This window comes from Balaenoptera physalus (genome assembly GCF_965194825.1).
Source record: "Balaenoptera physalus genome assembly, chromosome: 3".
Lineage (NCBI taxonomy): Eukaryota > Metazoa > Chordata > Mammalia > Artiodactyla > Balaenopteridae > Balaenoptera > Balaenoptera physalus.
Window position 1 is genome coordinate 87,466,645 of NC_138890.1, and position 15,672 is coordinate 87,482,316.

Sequence of the window (15,672 nt, forward strand, 5' to 3'; positions counted from 1 at the left end):
GTTCCATTGATCTATGTTTCTGTTTTTGTGCCAGTACCATATTGTCTTGATTACTGTAGCTTTATAGTATAGTCTGAAGTCAGAGAGTCTGATTCCTCCAGCTATGTTTTTTTCCCTCAAGACTGCTTTGGCTATTCGGAGTCTTTTGTGTCTCCATACAAATTTTAAGATTTTTTGTTCTAGTTCTGTAAAAAATGCCATTGGTAATTTGATAGGGATTGCACTGAATCTGTAGATTGCTTTGGGTACTATAGTCATTTTCACAATATTGATTCTTCCAATCCAAGAACATGGTATATCTCTCCATCTGTTGGTATCATCTTTAATTTCTTTCATCAGTGTCTTATACTTTTCTGCATACAGGTCTTTTGTCTCCCTAGGTAGGTTTATTCCTAGGTATTTTATTCTTTTTGTTGCAGTGGTAAATGGGAGTGTTTCCTTAATTTCTCTTTCAGATTTTTCATCATTAGTGTATAGGAATGCAAGAGATTTCTGTGCATTAATTTTGTATCCTGCAACGTTACCAAATTCATTGATTAGCTCTAGTAGTTTTCTGGTGGCATTTTTAGGATTCTCTATGTATAGTATCATGTCATCTGAAAACAGTGACAGTTTTACTTCTTTTTTTCCAATTGGTATTCCTTTTATTTCTTTCTCTTCTCTGATTGCCGTGGCTAGGACTTCCAAAACTATGTTGAATCATAGTGGTGAGAGTGGACATCCTTGTCTTGTTCCTGATCTTAGGGGAAATGCTTTCAGTTTTTCACCATGGAGAATGATGTTTGCTGTGGGTTTGTCATATATGGCCTTAATTATGTTGAGGTAAGTTCCCTCTATGCCCACTTGCTGGAGAGTTTTTATCATAAATGGGTGCTGAATTTTGTCAAAAGCTTTTTCTGCATCTATTGAGATGATCATATGGTTTTTATTCTTCAATTTGTTAATATGATGTATCACATTGATTGATTTGCGTATATTGAAGAATCCTTGCATCCCTGGGATAAATCCCACTTGATCATGGTGTATGATCCTTTTAATGTGTTGTTGGATTCTGTTTGCTAGTATTTTGTTGAGGATTTTTGCATCTATATTCATCAGTGATATTGGTCTGTAATTTTCTTTTTTTGTAATATCTTTGTCTGGTGTTGGTATCAGGGTGATGGTGGCTTGGGAGTGTTCCTTCCTCTGCAATTTTTTGGAAGAGTTTGAGAAACATCGGTGTTAGCTCTTGTCTAAATGTTTGATAGAATTCACCTGTGAAGCCATCTGGTCCTGGACTTTTGTTTGTTGGAAGATTTTTAATCACAGTTTCAATTTCATTACTTGTGATTGGTCTGTTCGTACTTTCTATGTCTTCCTGGTTCAGTCTTGGAAGGATGTACTTTTCTAAGAATTTGTCCATTTCTTCCAGGTTGTCCATTTTATAGGCACAGAGTTGCTTGTAGTAGTCTCCTATGATGCTTTGTATTTCTTTGCTGTCTGTTGTAACTTCTCCTTTTTCATTTCTAATTTTATTGATTTGAGTCCTCTCCTTCTTTTTCTTGATGAGTCTGGCTAATGATTTATCAATTTTGTTTATCTTCTCAAAGAACCAGCTTTTAGTTTTATTGATCTTTGCTATTGTTTTCTTTGTTTCTATTTCATTTATTTCTGCTCTGATCTTTATGATTTCTTTCCTTCTACTAGCTTGGAGTTTTGTTTGTTCTTCTTTCTCTAGTTCCTTTAGGTGTAAGGTTAGATTGTTTATTTGAGATTTTTCTTGTTTCTTGAGGCAGGATTGTATTGCTATAAACTTCCTTCTTAGAACTGCTTTTGCTGCATCCCATAGGTTTTGGATCGTCTTGTTTTCATTGTCATCTGTCTCTAGGTATTTTTTGATTTCCTCTTTGATTTCTTCAGTGATCTCTTGGTTATTTAGTAACGTATTGTTTAGCCTCCATGTGTTTGTGTTTTTTACTTTTTTTCCCCTGTAATTCATTTCTAATCTCAAAGCGTTGTGGTCAGAAAAGATGCTTGATATGATTTCAATTTTCTTAAATTTACTGAGTCTTGATTTGTGACCCAAGATGTGATCTATCCTGGAGAATGTTCCATGCACACTTGAGAAGAAAGTGTGATCTGTTGTTTTTGGTTGGAATGTCCTATAAATATCAATTAAATCTCTCTGGTCTATTTTGTCATTTAAAGCTTCTGTTTCCTTATTTATTTTCATTTTGGATGATCTGTCCATTGGTGTAAGTGAGGTGTTAGCGTCCTCCACTATTTTTGTGTTACTGTCGATTTCCTCTTTTAGAGCTGTTAGCAGTTGCCTTATGTATTGAGGTGCTCCTATGTTGGGTGCATATATATTTATAATTGTTATATCTTCTTCTTGGATTGTTCCCTTGATTATTATGTAGTGTCCTTCCTTGTCTCTTGTAACCTTCTATATTTTACAGTCTATTTTATCTGATATGAGTATTGCTACTCCAGCTTTCTTTTGATTTCCATTTGCCTGGAATACCTTTTTCCATCCCCTCACTTTCAGTCTGAATGTGTCCTTAGGTCTGAAGTGGGTCTCTTGTAGACAGCATATATATGGGTCTTGTTTTTGTATCCATTCAGCAAGCCTGTGTCTTTTGGTTGGAGCATTTAATCCATTCACGTTTAAGGTAATTATCAATATGTATGTTCCTATGACCATTTTCTTAATTGTTTTGGGTTTGTTTTTGTAGGTTCTTTTCTTCTCTTGTGTTTCCCACTTAGAGAAGTTCCTTTAGCATTTGTTGTAAAGCTGGTTTGGTTGTGCTGAATTCTCTTAGCTTTTGCTTGTCTTTAAAGCTTTTGATTTCTCCATCGAATCTGAATGAGATCCTTGAAAACTCAAATATTTTTGTTGTGCCCCTGAGGAATCTCTTTACCTATGGCAGGCCCACATCTCCACCCATCCACATTCAGACAAAGAACCATCCCGCAGGTAGAGAAGTTTATATGGTACTCTGTTCATCTGTGCAGCACTTGTTTTTCTCTGGAATTCAGTTCATCAAGGCTCTATTATATCCACTAATCTTCATTATCATCTTAGAAAATAATATTTATTTCATTCACTTTGTTGATGATGTTGTTCTTATCATGATTTGGAAGGAAATTTTTGGTTATTCTCCATATAAAGTGGAAGTAGAAGTCAATTAAATATCTACCTTTGAACTTAAATTTGCATTCCCAGTTTTATATTATTCTTTATAAAAATTACCCTAAATTGAATAAGTCTTATGGCACACATACCTAGCTCTCTCTTAAAAGAATTAAAACACTTCATTCAGAGTGCAGTTTTTCAAATCAAGGAGACATTAAGATAGACATAAGGTAAATCCTACCTGGAATCTGCATCAAATATGTTTTCTCACTCCATCATCTAACACCTTCTCTGACACCTTCTATCCCTCTTCTTTTACTCAAGAAACAGAGGTAGAGATAAGGGGAGGAGGTCAGTACAAGGCAGAGTAGAGTCAGAAAGCAAGGAAGAAGCCATGCTGGAGACAAAGAATTTGGGAGGATAGTAGAGAAAGAAAAAGAATTTTGAGGTATATTATAAGTTAAGCTTCTAGCAAATGTAGATGTTGCAGTTAAATTCATGTATTACAGTTTGCTGTGTTCCACATTTGAAATTCCAAGATGGCAAGATGGTGGAGGGGAGGGGGAGGGTAGGCAGCCCACAGGGAGTGTGGTAGAAAGAGGGCTGGAGAGAGGAAGGTGAAGTTGTGGTCAAGGTGGAAAATAAGAAGGAAACTTGAATGAAAAGTCCTTCACCCAGCCCACAATCCATAACACTGTTTTGGTCTTGTAACTAATTCTTCCTTGCCTTTCCTATCTCCCAGTTAGAGGACTTGCTTAAAGGTACAGCCTGTCCCTGATCAACACATTCCCCTCCTCCCACACTTCCTGTCCTCACCCCCCATCCCACTCCACACACAACTGAAAATCAATTAGGAGATCTCTTCAGCTCTCCCTGACAGGCCCAAGCTGCACACGGAATAGTTCCAGTTTACTGTTTTTTTAAAAGCTTTTGGGTTATATTAAGAAATAGAGGTTCCTAGAATATACAAAATTCAACTCAGTTTTGAATTCATTAGCTCAAATCCCTATGTGTTCCTATTGTAATTCTTCCCTCCAGCATAAATAATTCCTCTACTTTTAACAAATCTTTGTAGCAGGTCTGCAGCTCACAAGCTTTAGATATCCTCTGATATCAGTTTTAAATCTCCGAAGCTATGAAAGGTCCCTGGCGGCTCTCTGCCAAGCAACTGTTTTAGCTTCTGACAATCTATGGAGAGCTGAAACTACAGATCAAAATAAGAATATGGGGCATCATTAGTTATCCCAGAAAATCCTGAGGGGAAAACGAGTGTTCTATCCCAAGGCTACCATAGATTAGTAGGTTTTGTCTAGCTGAGAGTAATGATAAAGAGGGCCATTCACATTGGGGGAAAACCATCAAAAAGATTTTAACACTCAGACCTAGTTCTCTACCTTATGGTAGTTTACGTAGACTTTCTAATTCTGCTCACAGTCTAAGAGATTTATTACTTAAAATTTTCTCCAGGAGGATTGGTTCAAGATGGCGGAGTAGAAGGACATGTGTCCACTCCCTCTTGCCAGAGCACCAGAATCACAACTAATTGCTGAACAATCATCGACAGGAAGACACTGAAACTCACCAAAAAAGATATCCCATATCCAAACACAAAGGAGAAGCCTCAATGAGACCGTAGGCGGGGCACAATCACAATAAAATTAAATCCAATAACCACTGGGTGGGTGACTCACAAACTGGAGAACAATTATACCACAGAAGTCCACCCACTGGACTGAAGGTTCTGAGCGCCACTTCCGGATTGCCAACCTGGGGGTACGGCAATGGGAGGAGGAATTCCCAGAGAATCAGACTTTGAAGGCTAGCAGGATTTGACTGCAGGACTTTGACAGGACTGGGGGAAACAGAGACTCCACACTTGGAGGGCACACACAAAGTAGTGTACGCATTGGGACCCAGGGGAAGGAGCAGTGACCCCATAGGAGACTGACCCAGACCTACCTGCTAGTGTTGGAGGGTCTCCTGCAGAGGTGGGGCGTGGCTGTGGCTCACCGTGGGGACAAGGACACTGGCAGCTGAAGTTCTGGGAAGTACTACTTGGTGTGACCCCTCCCAGAGTCCGCCATTAGCCCCACCAAAGAGCACGGTAGGCTCCAGTGTTGGGTCACAGGCCAAACAACCAACAGGGAGGGAACTCAGCCCCACCCATCAGCAGACAAGCAGATTAAACTTTTACTGTGCTCTGCCCAACAGAGCAACACCCAGTTCTACCCACCACCAGTCCCTCCCATCAGGAAGCTTGCAAAAGCCTCTTAGATAGCCTCATCCACCAGGGGGGAGACAGCAGAAGCAAGAAGAACTACAGTCCTGCAGCCTGTGGAACAAAAACCACATTCACAGAAAGACAGACAAAATGAAAAGGCAGAGAACTATGTACCAGATGAACGAACAAGATAAAACCCCAGGAACACAACTAAATGAAGTGGAGATAGGCAAACTTCCAGGAAAGGAATTCAGAATAATGATAGTGAAGGTGATCCAGGACCTCAGAAAAAGAATGGAGGCAAAGACCGAGAAGATGCAAGAAATGTTTAACAAAGACCTAGAAGAATTAAAGAACAAACAAACAGAGATGAACAATATGGTAACTGAAATGAAAACTACACTAAAAGGAATCAATACAGAATAACTGAGGCAGAAGAACGGATAAGTGACCTGGAAGACAGAATGGTGGAATTCACTATCGTGGAACAGAATAAAGAGAAAAGAATGAAAAGAAATGAAGACAGCCTACGAGACCTCTGGGATAACATTAACGGCACCAGCATTCGCATTTAGGGGTCCCAAAAGGAGACGAGAGAGGAAAGACGGAGAAAATATTTGAAGAGATTATAGTCGAAAACTTCCCTAACACTGGAAAGGAAATAGCCACACAGGTCCAGGAAGGGCAGAGAGTCCCAGGCAGGATAAACCTAAGGAGAAACATGCTGAGACATACAGTAATCAAACTGACAAACATTAAAGACAAAGAGAAATTATTAAAAGCAACAAGGGAAAACAACAAATAACATACAACAGATCTCCCATAAGGTTAACAGCTGATTTCTCAGCAGAAACCCTACAAGCCAGAAGGGAGTGCACGATATATTTAAAGTGATGAAAGGGAAGAACCTACAACCAAGATTACTCTACCCAGCAAAGATCTCATTCAGATTCGATGGAGAAATCAAAAGCTTTACAGACAAAAAAAAAAGCTAAGAGAATTCAGTGCCACCAAACCAGCTCTACAACAAATGCTAAAGGAACTTCTCTAAGTGGGAAAGCATGAGAAGAAAAGGACCTACAAAAAACAAACCCAAAACAATTAAGAAAATGGTACTAGGAACATACATATTGATAATTACCTTAAATGTGAATGGATTAAATGCTCCAAACAAAAGACACAGGCTTGCTGAATGGATACAAAAACAAGACCCATATATATGCTGTCTACAAGAGACCCACTTCAGACCTAGAGACACACTCAGACTGAAAGTGAGGAGACGGAAAAAGATATTCCATGCAAATGGAAATCAAAAGATAGCTGGAGTAGCTATACTCATATCAGATGAAATACTTTAAAATAAAAACTGGTACAAGAGATAAGGAAGGACACTACATAATGATCAAGGGATCAATCCAAGAAGAAGTTATAACAATTATAAATATTTCTGCAACCAACAGAGGAGCACCTCAATACATAAGGCAAATGCTAACAGCTATAAAAGAGGAAATTGATCGTAACACAGTAAGAGTGGGGGACTTTAAGACCTTGCTTACACCAATGGACAGATCATCCAGACAGAAAACTAATAAGGAAACACAACATTTAAATGACACAATCGATCAGATAGATTGAATTGATATTTATAGGACATTCCATCCAAAAACAGCAGATTACACTTTCTTCTCAAGTGCGCATGGAACATTCTCCAGGATAGATCACATCTTGGGTCACAAATCAAGCTTCAGTACATTTAAGAAAATTGAAATCTTATCAAGCATCTTTTCCCACCACAATGCTATCAGATTAAAAATCAATTACAGGGGAAAAAACGTAAAAAACACAAACACATAGAGGCTAAGCAATACATTACTAAATAACCAAGAGATCACTGAAGAAATCAAAGAGGAAATCAAAAAATACCTAGAGACAAATGACAATGAAAACATGATGATCCAAAACCTATGGGATGCAGCAAAAGCAGTTCTAAGAGGGAAGTGTATAGCAACACAATCCTGCCTCAAGAAACAAGAAAAATCTCAAATAAACAATCTAACCTTACACCTAAAGGAACTAGAGAAAGAAGAACAAACAAAACCCCAAGTTAGTAGAAGGAAAGAAATCATAAAGATCAGAGCAGAAATAAATGAAATAGAAACAAAGAAAACAATAGCAAAGATCAATAAAACTAAAAGCTGGTTCTTTGAGAAGATAAACAAAATTGATAAATCTTTAGCCAGACTCATCAAGAAAAAGAAGGAGAGGACTCGAATCAATAAAATTAGAAATGAAAAAGGAGAAGTTACAACAGACAGCAAAGAAATACAAAGCATCATAGGAGACTACTACAAGCAACTCTGTGCCTATAAAATGGACAACCTGGAAGAAATGGACAAATTCTTAGAAAAGTACATCCTTCCAGGACTGAACCAGGAAGACAGAAAATATGAACAGACCAATCACAAGTAATGAAATTGAGATTAAAAATCTTCCAACAAATAAAAGTCCAGGACCAGGTGGCTTCACAGGTGAATTCTATCAAACATTTAGACAAGAGCTAACACCCATGTTTCTCAAACTCTTCCAAAAAATTGCAGAGGAAGGAACACTCCCAAACTCATTCAACATACAGATGGCCAACAAGCCCATGAAAAGCTGCTCAACATCACTAATTATTAGAGAAATGGAAATCAAAAGCACAATGAGGTATCACCTCACACCAGTTAGAATGGGCATCATCAGAAAATCTACAAACAACAAATGCTGGAGAGGCTGTGGAGAAAAGGGAACCCTCTTGCACTGTTGGTGGCAATGTAAATTGATACAACCACTATGGAGAACAGTATGGAGGTTCCTTAAAAAATTAGAAATAGAATTACCATATGATCCAGCAATCCCACTACTGGGCATATACCCAGAGAAAACCATAAGTGAAAAAAGACACATGCACCCCAATGTTCATTGCAACATTATTTACAATAGCCAGGTCATGGAAGCAACCTAAATGCCCACTGACAGATGAATGGATAAAGAAGATGTGGTATGTATGTACAATGGAATATTTCTCAGCCATAAAAAGGAACGAAATTGGGTAATTTGTAGATACGTGGATGGACCTAGAGACTGTCATACAGAGTGAAGTAAGTCAGAAAGAGAAAATTAAATATTGTATATTAACGCATATGTGGAATCTAGAAAAATGGTAAAGGGCTTCCCTGGTGGCGCAGTGGTTCAGAATCCACCTGCCAATGCAGGAGATATGGGTTCAAGCTCTGGTCCAGGAAGATCCCATATGCCACGGAGCAACTAAGCCTGTGCGCCACAACTACTGAGCCTGCACTCTATAGCCCACGAGCCACAACTACTGAGCCCATGTGCCGCAACTACTGAAGCCCCTGTGCCTAGAGCCCGTGCTCCGCAACAAAAGAAGACACCACAATGAAAAGCCTGCACACCGCAACGAAGAGTAGCCCCCGCTCACCACCGCTAGAGAAGAGCCTGTGCGCAGCAACGGAGACCCAATGCAGCCAAAAATAAATAAATAAATAAATGTTTAAAATGGTACAGATGAATTGGTTTGCAAGGCAGAAATAGAGACACAGATGTAGAGAACAAACGTATGGACACCAAGGGGGGAAAGCGGGAGGGGTGTGGTGGTGGGATGAATTGGAAGATTGGGATTGACATGTATACACTAATATGTATAAAAGAGATAACTAATAACCTGCTGTATAAGAAAATAAATAAAATTAAATTATAAAATAAAACCTACCCTCTCTCTCATACCACATTTCCTCCTTAATCTGAATCCAGTCAGTCCTGATGTATGTCATACAATGTATACTTGATAATAATAAACCTTCATGCACTGTTCCCCAAGTCAAAAAAAATTTTTTTTCTCCAGTATTGAAGTACGAAGACTGACCCTTTTCTAGTCACACCTATTTCTATTTTCTATTCAAAACCTATGTAAGGAGTCAGGCTGACAGTATATGTCTTTATATCCATGAAGGCAGTGTGTGGAGAATCTGTCAAAAGCACAAAGTGAGTCATCTTATTTTTCTTTGTATCAAAGCACTGCAGAATTTAAAGACATTAGAAGTCATCTGCTAAATTACAGTGAACAGATCCTGTAGTGGGCTGGAATTATTCCATGTGCAGCTTGGGCCTGTCAGGGAGAGCTGAAGAGATCTCCTAACTGATTTTCAGTTGTGTGTGGGGTGGGATGGGAGTGAGGACGGGAAGTGTGGGAGGAGGGGAATGTGTTGATCAGGGACAGGCTGTACCTTTAAGCAAGTCCTCTAACTGGGAGATAGGAAAGGCAAGGAAGAATTAGTTGCAAGACCAAAACAGTGATATGGGTTGTGGGCTGGGTGAAGGACTTTTCAATCAAGTTTCCTTCTTATTTTGCACCTTGACCACAACCTCACCTTCCCCTCTCCAGCCCTCCTTCTACCACACTCCCTGTGGGCTGCCTACCTTCCCCCACCCCTCCACCATCTTGCCATCCTGGTGTTTCAAATGTGGAACACAGCAAACTGTAATACATGAATTTAACTGCAACATCTACATTTGCTAGAGGCTTAACGTATAATATACTTCAAAATTCTTTTTCTTTCTCTACTATCCTCCCAAATTCTTTGTCTCCACCATGGCTTCTTCCTTGCTTTCTGACTCTACTCTGCCTTGTACTGACCTCTTCCCCTTATCTCTACCTCTGTTTCTTGAGTAAAAAAGAGAGATAGAAGGTGGCAGAGAAGGTGAGAGATGATGGAGTGAGAAAACATGTTTGATACAGAGTCCATGTAGGATTTACCTGATTTCTACCTTAATGTCTCCTTGATTTGAAAAATTGCACTTTGAATGAAATGTTTTAATTCCTTCAGGAGAGAACTAGGTATGCAAGTTGTAAAGCTTATCCAATTTGGGGGAATTTTTATGAAGAATAATATTAAAACTGAGAATACAAATTAAGTACAGAATGTGTCAAAAGCACAAAGTGGGTCATCTTATTTTTCTTTTTATCAAAACATGGCACAACTTAAAGACATTAGAAGTTATCTGCTAGCTTATAGTGAACAGATCCTATAGTGGGCTTTTCTTGTCCTTTTGGCAATCATTCTCTTTTTCTTCTGGTCATAGGCATTTGGACTTTCTTTTGGAAAATTATCTTTCCTCCACTGTTTGTAGTTTTGGTGCAACTGTTAATCAGGGTAGCATACTGACCTCCCTTAGGGACAAGTGTCATTCACTTCAGACCATCTGGACATCTGAACTTTGAGTCCTGAGTTCATGGATAGAAGAATAAAAATCACAACCTTTTAGAGATGTTACTTGTCATCAGCAGCATGTGGATAAAACTGTCACTCACCCCTGTCATCCAATTCCTCTGAGCTGTAACAGTTCCCGCCCTGCCAGACCTCGTTCTCTTCAGTCCTCTTAGTAATTATAGTACTTCCTCATACCCTTCTAATAAATTCTCTTTTAGTTAAATTAGCCAGGCTTTGTATTGTTTACAACCAAAAAAACAACTCATACAAGTGCACAAGGTTAGTGAGATGGCAGATGATTTTAAGAGTAATTAGCTACTCTATAATATGTCTCTGCTTTCCTAACAGTACAAATATTATTTTATTATTTAAAGTTCTGAAAGAGCTGTTTAAGTAGAAATTGATACTTTGTGAGACTGCAACAAGATGTAAAAGATTTAGTTAGGAAGGAGTTTCAAGCAGCACCTGTAATCAATGTGGAGAAAGTGATGGATTAGTAAGGCAAGTCTGGTGTTCCTAAATCCAAAAGGGTTTAGAACTGGGATTACAAACTGAAATATCTGTACGGAATGAGCAATGATGCAAATGACTGAGACATCTGATATACTCTCACTTCCATGAAGAAATAACCTTGCCCATTTTTCTTTAGCTTCTCTTGTCTTTCTGTTCAGTTTTCACCTCAGATAGAGACACTTGTCCAGAGACATGTTGCTGAACTCTAAGGAAAACACCAATGCCAGTGTAGTGATGGATGGCAACTGAAACTCACCCTCTTTTTCAGAGAAACAATAGGATCATAAAGACTCAGGAAATGGAGAACATATGCCCTTTACATGGGGCAACGTTCCGATTTTTTAAAAAGTAGTGAGAATTATCAATATTTTTCTTAAACGTACAATCATCTGTTTATTATATATTGGTAACTAATTTGATTTAAAAAAAAACATTGGGTCAGGCCAGGAAAAACGAGTATGCATTCTGCTCCTGGGCTATGATAATTGGTATAGATTTGAGGCATGTAAAACACTTATGGAGCACAACATTCAAGCGAACAAAATATTTTTACAAATTAAACTCATAAGCTAGAACAAGCCACCACAGTCATGGAATAAATCCCTGGGGGTGGCCTGGTGGATCCCGTAGGGCCCAGCAAGTGATGGAGAATAAGCAGAGAGAGGAAAGCTTTTCTGGTGCTGGCAGCTCTGGAGGGAGTTTTGATGCACTTCTCTAGGCCAGACAGGTGAATCACATGCGGGTCAGTAAGTGGTTTGATCATTTCATTGTATATATTAGAAATAATTTTAAAAAAATATTGACACTCCAAATTTATGAATTTATCCATTCTAGATTGTGGGATGCCCAAAGCTGAAAAAAGAATGTTGTATCCATGTCAAGTTGTTTTTAGATGACTGCATTTTACTACATGGGTTACCCAGAAAAAGGAACCACTGTTTTGTCAGTGAGCATCTTCAAAGAAGAGAATAAGATTGACATCACTGTTCAGATCCATTAGTCAAACTACAGTGGCTTTGGACAGGTAGTTTCCAAAATACATCAGGCTTATTTACACCCAACAGCGGCAACAGACAGTGGGTATTTTTCTACTGTGACACAATGTTCCCAGATACTAAGGCAGAAAGTGGTTTTTGACATACACTGCTTTGAGGAAAAGGATTGGAAGTGGGAGGTGAAATGATAGAGTAAACTTCTGTATCCTAATAATTATAGAGGAGAAAGAAACAATCTAATTTTACTTAGGGACTAGATTAAAATAATTGAGAAAACAAAATAATACAGCAGGAAATCAACTGGTATGATAAACAGAGATCTCCCCAGAAGATATATGCCACATAGGTTTAAGTGTGTCTAAGAAAGTAGAAGATTCTGCTAATTCTTGGAAATTTTTGTTCTAATAAATACCACTGTAGTGTTTATTGGTTTTAAGTGGTTCATTTCTTGTACCCTAGGCATCCTGTTTGCCCATATTTAAAATAAACCTAATTAATTTGGATTTTGGAAATATGTAACCTGAAAGTGGAAGAATTTGCTAACTTGACTTTTCCTGCTCATTGATGCACTGAGCAGGAGGTGTGTTTTATCTGTTTTTCATCATGATTCACCTATGTTCCCAAGCTTCTATTACCTAGGTGAAATATATCAGCTCTAGGAGAGTAAATCTGATTTCTTATTAATACAGAAAAATAGTAAGTTATTTATGTGAGCATAATGGCAATATGGAAGGTAATACGTTCATTATCTCATTTAAATTTTAATTCTCATCAAAATGTCAGCTAAATCATGACATGTCACTTCTGCTTTTACATTTGAGAAAACTAAGATACAACGTTAAATTATTGGTTCAATATCGTACATTTTATAGGTAGAACAGCCGGAATTTGATCTTATGTCTGCCTGATTCCAAATTGTACAGTTTCCACTCATCTATGCTGACCTGAGGCAGAATGAGTGAGAGCTGATAGATGAGAGGGGAATTGTTCTAAATAGGATAGTCAACATTTAAACATGTATGATAGCACAGGGTTAAAGAAAGCAGGTCACAGGCACATGAAAAAGTTTCCCTTTGTAGAGATGCATGCCAGGGACTTGAGGTCAGGATTATTTTGTGTGTGTGTTCCTGCTTCCATCCCCTCAAAATACACAACTTAGTGCACTGGTGAATGTGCACTGATCAAACATTAGTGTCACTGAATGTGGGGAGTTTGGGAAGAATAGCCTGACACTTGGATTGGGAGTTCACATATAATTAGGTAGTGGCTTTAGAATATCTAGAAAGAAAAGTCCTAGGAGCAGCCGTCTGGTCAGAGGGAGCAACTAGGGAGTTTGTTTTGAATCTGCACTTGCATGAAAAGAATACTGGTTAATGTGTTGATTTGGACTGATGTAGGGGCTGCTGGAAATCAAGAAGAGCTTGTATGTTTCAGAGCTCCAGTGACCCAAGAGGAAGAATAATGGGGAGAATCACAGGGCATGAACGGAGGGGTAGACAGCTGAGAGATGGCTTTCAGATTAGCAGCAATGAGTTCGGACTGACACTGGAAGAAGGCTAAAGTGGGTATTGAGGGGGACAAGGCCTGGACACACACCTGGCATTATCTTCGGGGATGGTGTGAAGGAGGAAGCAGCAGTGAAGCCGTGATTAGTTGGCAGTGAGAATCAAACTACTTGAGGGTGGCCTTAGTTACTGAGTCTGACAAAGACTATCGCAGAGGTAGATGGCCATCCTGTACGGTGCAGAGGGATCTGAGTAGTGCTGGGGCAAAGAGGCAGAGAAAGGGGATTTGGGCAAAGTATAAGTCAGTCCTGAGGGGATAAAGGAATACCTGTGGGAAATATGTTGTTTTGTTGTTCTAAATGGGCTTGAGACAGAAGGGACTTAAGGTAACCTTTTCTCTTCTTCATGCCTCATTATTATCTTAACAAAATCTATTATATTCCCCCATAAACATTTTTCTTAAAAGTCGGTCAATAAAGATATTTTAGATTTTCTGTGACCTCATTGTCTCCCAAAAGATTAAGAATTTCTGTAACTTAAAAAAAAGAAAAAACAACAACAACAACAAAAAACAACTTATTTTACTGAAGTTTTGAAACAGGTTTGGAGCAAAGTTAACAAAAAGGAGGTGAGATGCTCTGAAGGGTTATTCTCATTTGCATGTCACCACTGCTCAGTATTACAAGAATTCAGCTTTACACCTTGTTCAGGAAGTATCTCTATTCCTGCTGACAGAATTAATGACTGTGCTCAGAAGAAAATCAACTGTCAAAAAAAGTTTAATTCTTTTGTTGTCCTGCTTTTCTTTGTGCTGTGTAAGCTTTTTTTTTTCTGGATTAAATGGTGTGTTATTCAGGGTTCTTCATGGCAGACCATGGAAGCTAAAGGGTGTAAGTAGTGCACAGAATCTTTGGAGGGCAAAGGAAACAGTCTTTGGCCTGAGCCTACAGAAATATACCCCACGTCCACATTGCATTGTAGGCCACAGAGCTGCTGCTGCTTCTGCCACACCGAAGCCACTGTTATTGCTGCCGACACAGAACCATGCAGCTTTTGTTCCTGTTTTTATTATTTATTTACGTACCTATTTATTCATGGTCAGTGAAATAGATAGCTTATATTCTTGCTGTGTCTCCAAACAACAACCCCAGGGACTGTAGCTATTGTTCATTGGAGAATTTCTATGAAATGGGAAGAAATCTCATATTTAAAGGTCTGAAGAGAGATTAAGGAATAATTTTGAAATTCTTAAATGTAGCCACGTGGATACATAGATATGGCCTTTTCATTATCTGGACACATTCTGAGACTATCACATCATATATACTTTACAACCTCATTAAGCATATAGCTCACAACCAAACTTAACCAAGGTAACTGCTATGTGGCATGAGGGCTCATGGATTATGAAGTGACCTGTGCAATTCCGGCTGGAGCAAGAAGCAAGGGAGGCTTGTGGACTCTGTGGCAGCAGCCACAGCTTCTGTTCATACCTTCAAACCTGCAGGCACCCGGGGCATCTACAAAACTTGCATGCAACCCTTTCACAGATCTTCTGGAGTCCATGACTCAAGGTCAGAAGCCATTGTGTTAGAAGTCAACGTGTCAGTTTCATGTCATAATAATACTGAAATAAGGATTAAGAAGAACAATACACACCCACTCCCTTTCAAGGGAGAATAAGACTTATTTTTAGAATTCGTTATTGCTTAATACAGTAAAATCCTTTTCTTGAGAGATAAAAGTCAAAATAATTAATATAAATCCAGAAGAAAAAGAACCTTATGAAACTTAATCCCGAAGATGCTACTCATTTCAGCCACTTAACCTCAACATCATTAGGCCAAAAGAATGATGACTGACCTATCCTAAACAAAAGCACAGCTAACTATGCATAACTATGGTTTAAATGAAACAGAGTCTATTTTTAACTGATCATACATTTATAGAGTGCTTCTTAAGGACTAAAGAACATATGGTCTGCATCTTTAAGGAGGGAAATAAGACTAACATACATGAAAATCTTAGCAAAGAAGACAAGAAGTAAATTGTA